The sequence below is a fragment of the Ictidomys tridecemlineatus genome, chromosome 1 (assembly GCF_052094955.1).
Source record: "Ictidomys tridecemlineatus isolate mIctTri1 chromosome 1, mIctTri1.hap1, whole genome shotgun sequence".
Classification (NCBI taxonomy): domain Eukaryota; kingdom Metazoa; phylum Chordata; class Mammalia; order Rodentia; family Sciuridae; genus Ictidomys; species Ictidomys tridecemlineatus.
The window spans coordinates 217,115,867-217,130,522 of NC_135477.1; the positions used below are offsets into that span (position 1 = coordinate 217,115,867).

The 14,656-nt window shown below is 37.8% G+C and overlaps 1 protein-coding gene across 6 annotated transcripts in view; it reads left to right on the forward strand.

The window, feature by feature from the left end:
• The window catches only part of Pde4d (phosphodiesterase 4D), a 1,337,035-nt gene that overhangs the window by 177,095 nt on the left and 1,145,284 nt on the right, over positions 1–14,656 (forward strand). The window lies entirely within an intron of this gene.

Consider the following 14,656-nt stretch of genomic DNA (forward strand, 5'->3'; position numbering starts at 1 on the left):
TATAGAAGTTACCCTCTGGCTACTGGAATCCCTGTGGTGAATTAAAGTCTACAATGTGGTTTATAATAATTATTCTACTCTCACCTTCCACAATCCAACAAGTTAAGTTAATGTTATCAAATTTGTTCTCAAATTTGAAGATAATAATTATTGGGAGCCAGGCTAGGATTCATTGTTATCAGATCAAAGTACTTACCAATAAGGCATTATTAATCAATTGAAACTAAATGTAAACTATCAGAATGTGTCTTTTCATAATAGATACAGAACATTTTACATAACCAAGTACTCAAGAAGACAAAATTTGGAATACATTCAGGCAACAGAGAAATTCAGAGTGAAACTGACATTGTATCATACTTGAGGAAGAAAGAGAACATGGGCAAATTCATATGAACTTAGTTTGTTTTCTGTTGCTATAACAGAAGACCAGAGACTAGGAAGTTTATTTATTTTTTGTGTGTGTGTTTTTTTTTCTTTTTTTTATTGGTTGTTCAAAACATTACAAAGCTCTTGACATATCATATTTCATACATTAGAATCAAGTTACAGAACAGTTTATTTAGGTCACTGTGCTGGAAGTTGGGAAGGACAAGGGCAAAGTGGAAGCATTTGGCAAGGACCTTCATGTATCACAACATGATAGAAGGTGAAAGAACAAGTGAGCATGTGCATTGGAGAAGACACAAGTGGGGGGGGGACACTCACTTTTATAACAATCTATTCTCATGATAACAAACTCTCCTTGATAATGACATTGATCCAATTGAGTTTTATCCTATGACCCAGTTGCCTCTCAGAAGACCAGATTCTGACACTGCTTGCATTGGGGATCAAGTTTCCAATACATGAACTTGGAGAGCACATTCAAATCACAATACACTGGGAAGGGGGTGACTGATTCTCCTATGGTACAAAGGCCGCGTGTTGGTTGATATGAGTGTGAGTCAGTGAGTCAGTAGTCAGCCCTGTGAATAGGACCAAAGTGGACCCTGGAGGTGTAATGCTCTTTAAAATGTAAAAACCAAGAGGAAATCTTATCTGGCCTTGATACTGATCCATTCTGTATGTCCATATGTTCTCTCCTTTTCCTTCTCTCCCCGCTCTGTCCTAATGATCAGATCCAGCTGAACAATTCCCATCATATCATGCTCTTACTCACTTCACTTTCTGTCATGGACTTGGTCTGCATGCTCTCCTCTGTCTGCAACAGGGGTTCTTTACCCAGAGGGTGAATAGAATTCAAGACATCAATGAAACTGGAGGAGAGAAAATTGTATTGCTATTATTGTTAATGTCTAACTGAAATTCAGTTTTTTCTCCAATCCTCATTGCAGATGAAAAAAAACCACAGGAGTATTAGAAGTTTCTGCTTCTGACTGTCACCAATTGTAATCACACTGTTCTTTTGTGACATTATAGTTACAGACATATCTATATGTCATTTATGCTTACCACTTTGGAAATTGTGATAGCTTGTATTTCCAGCTATGAGGTCTTATTGTTTATTTTGTGAATGACTAAGCATATGTATTACTACTTCACACATTTGTTTTAAAAATATTTTAAATATATAATCATTCTGTAAAGGGCAACATTAAGTTTCTAAAAATCCATGGCTGTAAAAAATAACACAATAAGTACCACAGGAATCGTGGGAAAATGGAGTTGGGGGCATAGTGCTCAAAAATTTTGTCAGTTATACATTCTAAAAAGACAAGAATTTGGTTGTAGTTCAGTGTTAGAGTGCTTGCCTAGCATGTGTGAAGCACTGGGTTCGATCCTCAGCACCACATATAAATAAATAAAATAAAGGTCCATTGACCATTAAAATATATTTAGAAAAAAGACAAGAATTTAATAAAGATGATATCACAGGTAGGCAATGTTATATATTAAGTGGTTAAGAAATATACACATACTACAGTAAATATGGTACCTCATGTTAGGAAAAGACCTGAAGCTTGTTGGAAATGGTTCATATTTCTGCATTCTTATCCATAGGGATTATTTGACATCAGATGGAAAGGTCACCAGCAGGTATAGATGGCTACAGCTCACAGTGCATCTGGTAGAGAAGGTAGAAGTCGGAAGTATGATTGCACATTATGTGTACTCCTATGTGGCTGGTTCACAGGGTGCCCTAGTTTTCATTCACCTAGTGTTTCTTGTAATGGAATGTTGCATGAACAAACATGAAGTCCATGTTCTGTCCAAATTGTTCTCAAATATATCAATTGCATTGGAGCAAACTCGTGTTTTCAAAGCAGACATTATATCAGAAATGACTGTAATTGGTTTCCTCTGTAATCCAATGCATTTTATTTCATATATATTTTAAGAGTTGAGAGAAGACTGCAGGCTTACAAAGAGTCCACTACAAAGAAGGTCAGGACCATGACTCAGGAGTTTCCCCACCCCCACTCAATCACTAGCTCCCCTGAAGGCCCTGTCACTAGCACCGCTCCCCACAGGCCCATCTCCCACCTTACTGTCTGTGGCACTTGTTTGACTGGCTCATTTCAGAAATTAATTGCAGTCTGTTTTGTGTTGTTATTCATTGTTTTTATGTTCTTTCCCTCCATAGCTATTTCTGAACCTTCTTTAAGAATAGAGACCATGTTCCTTCTGTTCTATTCATTCCTGTTAGTGTGTTTCAGTTTTCTTTTAGTCTTATAGAATAAATTACCAAAATAATATTATTTGCTCAGGAAAAAAGTAAAGGAAATAACAAGTGTAATAATTAGTTAAGTATTGTCCTTTGTTAATGAGACCTTTCTAGAGTCAGGGCAGAGCATCCTCAACTTCAAAGTGCCCAGGAGAAGAGCACACAGGTGAAAGAGCAGCATTGGTTGTGGTAAGAATGTATAGGACTCCTGGCTGGAGTTACAACTGCTTGGAAAGGCTCCTGGGAGAGATCGAAGGATTCTCTTTCCCTGAAAGTCCTTTTAATCTAAAATAGTCTCTCCTTTGTAAAAACTTACTTTTTACTGGTGCATTATAATTATATATAATAGAGGGATTCATTATGCCATGTTTGTATAAGCACATAAAATAATTTGATCAACTCTCTGTGGTGGGTTGAAAATGTTGCCATTTTTAAAGGGAGCACAGAGTCCATGCTGCTGGCGCTTTAGATTTTTAAATAATGCTTTGCTCAGGCCACTAGAAAGTCAGCCTTGACTTAAAAGTTAGAACCCATATTCATAACCTTTGGAGCTTCCATGTGGGCTTGTTCGGCATCCTTATGTTGGAGACAAGGTTCAAAGCTAAACTCGGGGAGAGAACACGGTGGCAAAAGCCTCTTCCAGACCCACTGTGCCCATTTTGAACTGAGGTGTTTTCTGTCCACAGCCATATGCAGTGTGAATGGGCCACAGATTGTACATCGAGTGAGTGGGCGAAATAATGTTTGTTGGGGAGCGATGACAGTTTTATGGCATTAGTCCTCAGAGCCCCAGGTGCACTTATTCATCTTTCATATATTTTAAGCTTTTAGCCTTGGGGATATCTTAGCAGGTTAGCATCTGTATTTTAAAGATGAGCCCCAGAGTGAATCAGAGGGGAGAGCGAGTCATACCCGAACTGGAGTTGAGATGAGTGGGCTGTTGGTGAGAGCTCAGTATAATGAACAAACCCTGAGAAGGTCATCCTTTCCTTTTGACCATGCAGCTCACTGCCCTGACCTGATAGCCAGACTTCTCTGGGGCAGGTCACACTAAGCTTTGCACAAGCCTCTAGAATAGCAGGGCTCTAGACTCAGATTACCATGACACAGAACATGGGTTATAATTTCTGAGCTCAGTGTCTGCTACCCCTCGCCTTGTGTTAGGCATTTTTACCTTTCTCTGATGAAATTCTGACTCTCTCATGAATCACAAATCTTAGCAGCGTGAGGGCTCTTTTGTTTAAATGACTCAGAATTGCATCTATATATGGCCACTGATTTGACTGTTTAATATTTTTGTTGTTGTTAATCTGAATGAATGTGTTTTGGACAATTATGTGGGCTATGGCTATAAAGATAGCTAATATCTTTATTAGCCTTTGGATGATGTCAATTTTTTTTTGTATTTTTACAAAGTGTTTCTTGGCCTTAAGCTTAGATTTTTAGAACTTTTCCTACTTCAGACATTGTCATTATACAAAATATGCTTAAAAGTTTCTGAAATGTTTATTTTAAATTTGCACACTAGCATAAATTATCCTTTATTAAATTATCTAGCATTAAATTATCCCAGCAAGCATAACAAATATAGTTTAGGTAAGATTTCATTTTATTTTTTTGTATCCAAAGACTGGTGTCAGTGTACAGATCAATAAGCAAGGACTTCAATGTTGTATACTTGTTAGAGATTCAGAGTGAGTTTTGAAGCAGGAAAAAGAAGGAACATGAGTAGCATTCCTATAGCTATTAAGTAGCTCTTGGAGTAAGGTAGCTTCTGGAGGAAGACTGCTATGCAGACACAGCAGGTGAAATGGCTTAGTGGAAAGACTATTCCTTTAAAAAGTCTTGTACTCACTGGGCTCAGTGGTGCACACTGTAATCTCAGTGGCCTGGGAGGTCGAGGCAGGAGGCTTAGGAGTTCAAATTGTACATCGAGTAAAATGCAATAAATATTTCCTAAGTCACTGTGACAGTAGAACAAACTATTATTTCATCTTTATTATTAATGGGACATAAAATATAATTGTAGTCCAGTGAGAGATTCCACATCAAGTGTGCTGATGGGAATATTGCACTCTAGAGCCATCATGCTAAGTGTGTGGATCGTATGATGCTGTGCAGCTAATCAGGCCAGTACAGGATTTTCCTGCATATTTTCTGGCTAGCAAGGACTCAGATGTCCCAGAAAATACATGGTTATACCATATATACTGTCATCCAAAGTATGTTTTTGCCTTATGGCATAAATTTTGATGTTTCTAAAGAGTTGTCAGAATGCCTGCCTGCATGGGTCACCTGGCATGGTCTGTCTGTTGCCACAGTCCCATTCTCAGATTTCCCGGGTTGTTAGTCCTCCGGTAGGGGCTGCCCATGCTGCCCCCTTCTGTGCTCTCCTGTGGCTTGTCTTTCCTCGTACTCCTTCCCACTTCTCTGGGATGCCAAGACCATTCTTTACAGTTGGCAGAAAGCCCTGGATCCCTTCCCTGACTCCTGCTATAGACTTTTATGTTACCATTTGCATACTTAATTGCTTGGCTTTATTTGTCTATATTCTTTGCTCGACTGTGGCCCTATTTGAGGACAGAGGCTTTGTGTCTCTTGCTTACCATTGCATTACCACATCTAACACAGTGCCTGGCATAGAGAAGGTACTTCATAAATGTTTGAATTGAATTAAATAAATATAATGAATTGCCATTATAACTGCATCATTAATACCCTTTTCAGAGCAGTTCAAGCATTAAAGTATCAGACCAAGATTTATTTCATGGAAAATATATATTCTCCTCTCGATAGCTTAATTGTATCTACCTGCTTGGAGATTCACCAGGAGTGTGGTTACTGTATATCCTCCCTAGAGTGACATGCACCTGTGGGGCTCTATTTTTTCCTTGGAGAGTCTGCAGAATAGACTCTTCTCAGAGTGACAGAAACCTCATCAAACCCCAGGAAAGTATACTTTCCCCGGGACATGACTCTTTACTTATCTAGGTAGTGCCAACAATATTCCTATTGTGACCTCTTAGTCATTGTCAGAAAGGGGCTGAACTATCCAAGTCTACTAGAATAGGGTGAGAGACCCTGCCTGGTGAACTTTTTTTCAAACCAGTCTTTTGAACCCTAATGCCCTAAGAAGGATTAAACTTCTGTGCAAGAGAGTTGGTGACTGTTACCTGAGGCAGAGAAGGGACTGACTCCATTATCATTATCATAATTACCATCATTTAAATCTTTCTCGTCCTTTTAAAAGCCATATAAACTGCAGTATTAGATTTAATAGAATTACAGAAATACAGAAATCATTGTTCACTGTGATGAATTGTCATATAGTGAACATAACCACACAACTTCCCTTCAGATCGAGAGACTGAACATCACCAGCCCCCTAGTGATCCCCCACTGACCTCCTTCCACTTACTACCTCCAAATAATTTTTGAACTCGGTATAAATGGAATCATTCAGTGTGTATTCTTTTTTGACTTTCAACATGGTATTTGTGATAGGTATCCATAGTATTTCTTATTCTATAAAGAGCAGTAAGTCCTGGTTTACCCCTCTAAAATATTCTACTGCATTTGACATCTGTTGATGGACATTTAAGGTGTTTTCAGTTTGGAACTTCTATAAATAATGCCATTACCATATTCATTGTAGATCTTTTTGGCTTACATGTGTACATTTCTGCTGGGCATGTCACAGGAGTGAAATAGATGGGACATAGGTAGGCATGTGTTCAGATTTAGTAGGGAAGTGGCAAAATATGCCACTTTTGGTATAAGGGTTATTTTGAGCTTAAGGTACTTGGATAACAGCAGATGCAAAAAGGGCATTCTAATTTCTCCATTTTTTTTCCCCTGGCAAGAGATAAAACTGATGAGGAAAATGCCTTTCTTGTACCAGGACAAAGGAAACATTCTTTGATGGAGAGTCCTGGCTAAGAGAATACTGTATAAACAGACCTTATTAAAATAATTCTTATCTTATCCCCATATAATTAATTACTTTTCCACAATTGCCTCTCTTTGTTCAAGCTAATATGAGAGCATTTTCTTTGTGCCTTTGTTGCCTTGTGAGGGCTCCTATGTCATATAAAACTTATATGCTTTTCTCCTGTTAATCTATTCAATATCAATTTAGTTGCCAGGCTCAGCCGGGATTGTAGCACATAGACATAAATATTTACCTCCCCCGGGTAAATATTTATCAAATAATTATCTATTGAAAATATTTTTCTATGGTGTGGGATTTTCAAGCAGATGATAAAGAAGTCATCAGTCTCATGGAGATAGGAAGCTTCTAGAAAAGCAGGAAAGAAAGCCTGGTGGCTTTTACTATACCCACCCTCTGTGAAAAGATACAGTTGTTTGGTCTATGTGATATGGTTTAATGTCAGTGCAATCTAAGCTCAGACAATTTTAGAAATGAATCAAGCTGTAACAATCAGAAGTGCAGTATAACTGGTGGTAAAATAATAGAATATCTGTTAATGCTGAGAAATAACCAATGAGTTCTGAATGGGTTCAAATGTTGGTGAGCAAACAGCTCTGCATGGGCAAGACTTCTTGTTTAAGAGAATCACAGTAACAAATATTAGTAATAAATGGGGCGAACAGGAAACACTATGTTCATGAAGCTTTTTTTTTTTTTTAGTGAAGGGAATTACATGATTGGACATTTGTTATTTAATTTTTAATTTTTTCTGATAATCTAGGCATGCAACGTTCTGAATTTTGCTAATCAGAGTTTAGGAAAAACTAATGGCAAAAGTTAAGTTCCTGAATTAAAAGTTTCAATACTATCCCTGATTGGAAGCAAGTCTCTACTCTTGTCTATATTTATACTTTCAAAAGAGAGCCAGAGGCAACTATCATATTGCTTAAATTAGTGACAACATCAAGTACTGGCAAGGGCAGAGGCAGATGGGATCACTCATCCATGCATAGTGGGAAAGTCAAATGTGCAGTCGCTCTGGAAAGCAGTTTGGCTGTTTCTTAAAACAAAACAAAACAAAACAACAACAACAACAACAAAAACAAGACACGTAGCTACCAAACTATCCAGCAAATACACTCCTGGGCATTTATACCAGAGAGATGAAGACCTCCATGTTCACTTAAAAACCTATGCAAGGTGCTTATGGCAATCTTATTCTTAATAGCCTACAACTGGAAACAGTAGGTGAATGGTTAAACCAGCTGCGTTCCATTCACACCATGGACTACCACTCAGCAATGAAAAGGAACAAACTATTGGTATACATGACAACCTGAGTGACTCTCTGGAGAATTAGAATGAGTGAAAACAGTTAACCCCTGAATCATAATCATGTGCTGTATAATTCAATTATATAAAATTGATGAGATGATGCAAGCTTGCAATGGAAAGCAAATTAGTGTAGAAGTATAATTGTCAGGGATTCAAAAGAGTGAAAACTCGGTGTGGCTGTTTGAAGGGGAATGTGGGAGATCTTTGTGGGTTGGAATTGTTTGGTACCCTGACTGTATCAATATCAATATCCTGGTTGTGATCTCATCGCCATTGGGGAAACTGAGTAAAGGATATTCTGGACATTCCTGTATTATTTCTTAAAACTGTTTGTGACTCTTCAATTATCCCAAGATTTTAAAAATTATAGAAAAAGAGCCAGAGAAAGTTCTGTATAGTTTCTTTTAGTTCAGTTCTCCTTTTATAGTTATCCCTTCTTTTCTTAACTTTTACAGGTTGTTATCAAGGGAAAGCCACTGTACCTTGACTTCCACTAAAAGACATCACAAGTCATCTATCAAAAGTTCTGACTCATGTATCAAAAGTTCTGGCAGGGCGTGGAGCTGCACACCTGTAAACCCAGTGGCTTGGGAGGCTAAGGCAGGAGGATCATGAGTTCAAAGCCAGCCTCAGCAACTAAGCGAGGCACTTAGCAACTCAGTGAGACCCTTTCTCTAATACAATAAAAAGCAAGGGCTGGGGATGTGTCTCAGTGACTAAGCCCCTTGGGTTTAATCTGCACTATCCCCCCACCAAACAAAGTTTTGGTATTCTTCATTAAGAATTTGAAGGGCCTACAGAGAGACCTGTAAATTTTGGATTTAAAAAAATCAATGTATATGAACTTTAGCTAAATTAATACAAGGATGGCTAAGTTTACTTTCTATCTTATAATTTTCTTATGGCTCCAAAGAACCTGTCTCTTAAGAATTTTGTCCATTGTTTCATTCTTGTTTGACTTAGGTAACTTGGGAATTAGCTTAGGGAACAGTAGAGATGTAACAAATCTTAGTGGGAATGAAAGAATTGGAACTTTTTATTTGTTTTTAAGGCTTAGCAGATAATATTCATCTCCTAGTTCTGACTCCCCAAATGACATTATTTTAATGGTGATATAATTGTTATATCCTGGGGAGTCTTACCATATTCTCTCAGTTGTTTTTCTCCTTCTATGTCATGATACATGGAATCTTTTGACATATGAATTACCATCTCGGTGGGTTTTCTTGTCCAAGCAAGACCTTTTAAGATATCATTTCCTAGGTGCTATATAATTAAATATACTTTGTTTTCTTCTGTTTTGTGTGCCTTATGTCAACCTTCCAGTTGGCCTCAAGTTCAGTGTTGTCTTTGAGGGTCCTTGCTATTGCCAGCTCCTTGGAGACATTTTTAACTTCACTTTAAAGCTGACAGTGTTGAGAGGTGGCCTGGCATCAGAATGTCTCTTTTAAGAGCAGGCATGAAAATCAATGTCCTATGTTATTTTGCTGTAAGGTATTTTTGAAGAAGGCACGAGACAAAAAATTTCCATTAACTATTGACAGGGATGTTGGATGAGCCAAGTGGGACACGTTTTGCGACATTTTATTTTAAATACTCTTTAACAAGAAATGTGTAGTGTAAGGGCAGGGAACTGAAATATGGGGGAAAGAAGAGAGCATAAAGTAATATTCTTTTGAGTGGTATTAGGTGGCCTGTCCTTTATGTATCTTATCTTATTTAACTCTGTCCCCACAACTGACCTATCATGGATACCTATTCTATCCATTTTCTGGATCAGGTAACAAGCTCAGGTGCTTATGGTAATAGTGGCAGAACCAGGGTGCAAATCCAAGCGTGTCTCATTGGAAACTCAAAAGTCTTTGATGCCAATTCTTAGTTTAAACAAAAGGAAGCAAATGGAATTCTTATTTCATATTCTGAATTGAGATCCAATACCATAGCCCATGCATTCAATCCCTCTTTATCTGACATAGCTTTTGAGCTTGAGTTGACACTTATTCCATTATTTCAACAGGCATTTTTGAGTACCTGTGATCATTTAGGCACTGTGCTTGATCCTTGGGTACAGAATGAACATGATTCTTATAGCCAAGGTGCTCTTAGTTTAGTAAAAGGACAGGTGTTGGTTTGGTACATTGCAAAAACTAAAACTTTAAATTAATGATCTTTTACAATCTGTCTCACAATACATCTTATAAGTACTTGTGAGAGATCTTGTAAATTCTTGGAAGTATTTTTAAGATATTTAAGATAGTAAGGCCTCAATAACAAAATAGTAGATAGCCAATTCATTAATTCCTTCAACAAATGTTATTTTGAGTATTTGTAATATGTTGAGGGTTGTGCCAGGACCTGGGGATAAAGTGGTAAAGGAGACAAATGAGGTTGATGCTCTCATTAGAGCTTACTACCTTCTATTGCAGCATATACTTAATCAAATTTTCATAAAAATAAATAGAATATTGGAACTGGTAAGCACCACGAAAGACAGGAAGGCAAGTCCTTGGTTCTTCCAGAAGACTAACTGGGGAGTTTGTTCTTGACGGGGATGTCTTCCCTCAGAGTGAGTAGCAAAAGAGTAAATAGGCACTAACTAGGTAAAGGACAGGAGTGAGGACAGGAAGAGCAAAGCCCCTGTAGCAGGTCAGGGTTCTGAAAGTCTAGGGACCAGGAAATGCCTCAGGAATGAAGGCTGATATGGTCAGAGAGACAGCTGGAGGTCAGACAAAGCAAGACCCTTGGGTGGTAGATACTTAATCCTAATAACAAAGGAAAGTCACTAAAAATATGTGAGTAACACAGTCATTAAACAGCTCTATTTTAACTCAGCACAAAAACAGGATTGGTAGGAAACCAGGGTGTATCTGGGGAGAGCAGCAAAGAATTGCAGAGGTTATGAGGCTGGATGTGAAGTTGGCCTAATGTGCTAGTGTAAAGATGGGGAGAAGTGGTTGTATTTCAGAAGGACTTAGGAGGTGATCTAGGAAGATATCAGGGATAAAATGAATATGGGATCAGGAAAAAAAAGTATAGGGTGGTAATCAGTTTCTATGATAGGATGGTTGGTGGCACCATTCACAGGGACAGGGACACTGGAAGCAGACCAGATATGGGAGACTGATTTTGAATTCCATTTTATACATATTGGACTTAGGAAAACTTGGGAGAGACAAGAGAAATATCAACATTTAACTGTGTTTCAGGGTCTAGAGTAGAGGTCTGGGCAGAAGGTAGACTTCTGTGTATCATTAGTATGCAGGTTACACATGACATCCTGATCATGGCTGCCAATGCTTAGACATACTGTGATAAGAAAAGAGAGCCTGAAACCAACTGAGTCTGGAGGAACTTCATCTCACAGCTGCATGGAGGAAGATCAATTTATAAAGGAGACATAAGAATCTCACCTAAGATATGACAGAAAGCAGTGGAGTCTTGGAAACAAAGGGGAGATATGTTTTGATAAAGATAGAATGGCCGGGCTGGGGATGTGGCTCAAGCAGTAGCGCGCTCGCCTGGCATGTGTGCAGCCCGGGTTCGATCCTCAGCATCACATACAAACAAAGATGTTGTGTCCGCCGAAAACTGAAAAATAAATATTGAAAAAAAATTTTCTCTCTCTCTCTCTCTCTCTCTCTCTCTCTCTCTTAAAAAAAAAAGATAGAAGGGTCAAAAAGTTCTCTGGAGCTATTGACATGGTAGTTGTTGACCTTAGCAAGAGCTATTTTATGATGAAAATAGAGATTAGAGCAGACTGAAGAGTCAGTGAAGGCTGGTATATTTGGATAAGGTGAGAATATATCAGTCTGATGAGAAAAGAAAAACAGAAAATGAAGCGTTTGCAAAAGTTTTTTGTTTTGTTTTTATGTTAGATGGGAGAAACTTGAGTATGCTTAAAAGTCAAAGGTATGGGCTGGGGCTGGAGTTAGAGGTAGGATGCTTACCTGGCATGTGTGAGGCACTGAGTTCGATCCTCAGCACCACATAAAAATAAAATAAAGGTATCCTGTCCGTCTACAATTTTAAAAAGTCAGTGATATGACCAGAGTTGTATACTTCTTTAGAAATATTTATAATTAGGAGACTTGAGTAGGCACTTAAGTTGCATAGACAGTTTTACCCTTCCTCTGTTTTGTTTACAACCAGAAAGAAAATTATTTTATGGACCCACAAACAGCAAAATGGTTAATAAGTAAGTTACACAAAAGAGAATGTGTAAAGAAACAGTAACATAATTTGATAATATAATTATCAAAATATAAAATAAAAATCAGTTCATATATCCCTAAAAAAAGGTCAATGGTAAAGCTTTAGTTGATAGGAAGCTGACAGCTATTGAGAGAAAAAATAAATATTGATGGTTTTGGCTCATGAGAAGAGTTGGAGGGAAGGATTTGCAAAGATGCCTATGTTTGTGTGCTTGTTATGAGGCAAATGAGGAAGTTCCTCCCCTAAGGAGTTCTTTTTTCCTTGGCTGAGAGTGAGGGGACAGGTGGGGAGTTAAAGGTGGGGAGAATCCTGAGAAAGTTTGAAATGTCATTGTCATGTCAATATGCCTGGTAGGGAGTGGGTTAGCTTGAGGAAAGAAACAGAACTGTTGGTTGCATTTCCTTGGGAAACTGGGAATATACATTTTCTTATGCTGTTGCATAAGCAATCCATGGTATATCCATGTGTTGTAAACAAAACAAAACAAAACAAAACAAAAACCCAAGTTAGCATCATCTGTATAAACAAAAGTAAATTATTTGAGAGAGATGGGATAGATTTTTTTTAAAAAAGGTTGATTCTATCCCCCTACACACATATTATTTGAGGCTAGAAAAAATATTTTAATTTACAAAATATGTAAGTTCTTTTTGAAAAAAATCTGTATGTGTATGTGTTTAGTATGAGAACTAACTAAAGGAGATAAATATGTTCCTTTTCATATGAGGAAAACTGACCTATGCTCTTTAAATATGAAGGCTTGGACTGAGTTAAACATTAGAGGTTAAAGGAGGATATTATGGTTTGCATAGAAAACTGTACATGGCTTGTCAGATTTTCATCTTTGCCCTCGACCCGCTGGTGTCAACTCTGCAGTGTTCATGTCCACTCAAGAAGATGAGCAGATGTTTCTATGAATCTGAAACTAACTCAGCTGTGGATGGAAAGACAGACACCTGGAGATTAGGAGTGTGTCATTAAGCACTAGAAGTGCTTGGTTTAATGAGTTGGTCTCTGGTTAATAGAAATGGCCTAAAAATGAAATTTCTTATTTCTAACATGTGGGCATGTTAAGGGGTATATGGGTAGGAACCCAGGAGAACAGGTGGAAGAATATATCCACTCACAGGGAGAATTTCTTTTTTGGCTGGGGAGGGAACCCCCCGCCCCCCCAAAAAAAGCTATAAAGAGAGACTATAAGTAGTCCCACAAATGCAGATACCTAAGGGAATCGGCAAAGGCTCAGAGAGTGAGAGAAGGATGAGACAACAGAAACACCCTCTAGAAGATCCTGGAATAAGAAGCATCAGAGTTGAGCCAAAGCAAGGCTTGGGTCTAGGAATTGTTACTAATCTACAAATTGTTACTAATTTTCTCAGGAGAACGTAGAAAATCACCTGGGAGGTTTTACTGCTGGATGTGGAAATAACCTATTTCATTGGTTAGAAATCAACCATACAGCCCATCCTAACTGCAAGAACAGCAGGGAAATGGTGTAGGTGTGTGCCTGGGAAGAGTTGGGTCTGTGCTGTCAATCTCTGCTTTCATATCATGGGAGCTTTGCAGAAGAAATTTCAATGCTTCTCTGTGATTCATTTTTTAGAAGCCCTGAATCCACAGGTGAGCCACCCTCAGTTCGATCAGCTATTATTCATGTATCTTTGTTCTCCAGTCTGCTATCATCCTAGCATAAAGCAAACATTCTTGTTTTTATTTTTTATTGTTCTAAAAATAAGAGGCTCACAGTGGAACACAAATATTCTAAATGTGATCCCCCAAATGCTGGTAATGTGAAATTATTGTCTTCTTTGATCTCCTAACTGTAAGGTCACTGAGAAGGCCAAGATTAGAAAGACTTTGCATTACAGATAAATCATGGAAGCCCATAAAGAAGAGAATTTATGAAGGCAAGGCATCTCCATAATGATATTTCAATATAGCGGCCACATGAAGCCCTAGTATTTGTGTATTATTCTTATCTACTTTTCAAGGAGGACAAAAGGCACACTCACAAATGAAGTGATTTATTTCTATCAAAAACCCCCAAATGAACTCTAGAACAGATACCATCAAGTGATGTTACTTTATACTAGTTGTGGATTTAAATGAAAAATCACCAAGGACTTCCATACTAAAAAATTTTTAGTGTATTGTTAACCAGCCCACACGTCTTATACATATAATATTTATTGTTAAACTCAAAAATCTAGCCAGTAATCAAAATAATTACATGAAATATAAACCAGTTAATACTGCTCTGAGAAACTAAAATTTGTCACCTCATACACTCCATCTGACATGACAACTGTGTGCTATTTCAAGATATCCTAGTGGCTTAGAGTTCCCAATGTTTCCATCCAGCTATCCAGTAAAAAGAGATTTTTTTTTTCTCTTTTTTTCCATTGGTTGTGGTTTTTCAGTCTTTGGAACTAGGAAATACTATAACCCCAATAAATTGTAAATTCTTAGAAGAGAATTAATCAAACACTCTTTGTTTCTAAGTTGCTAGA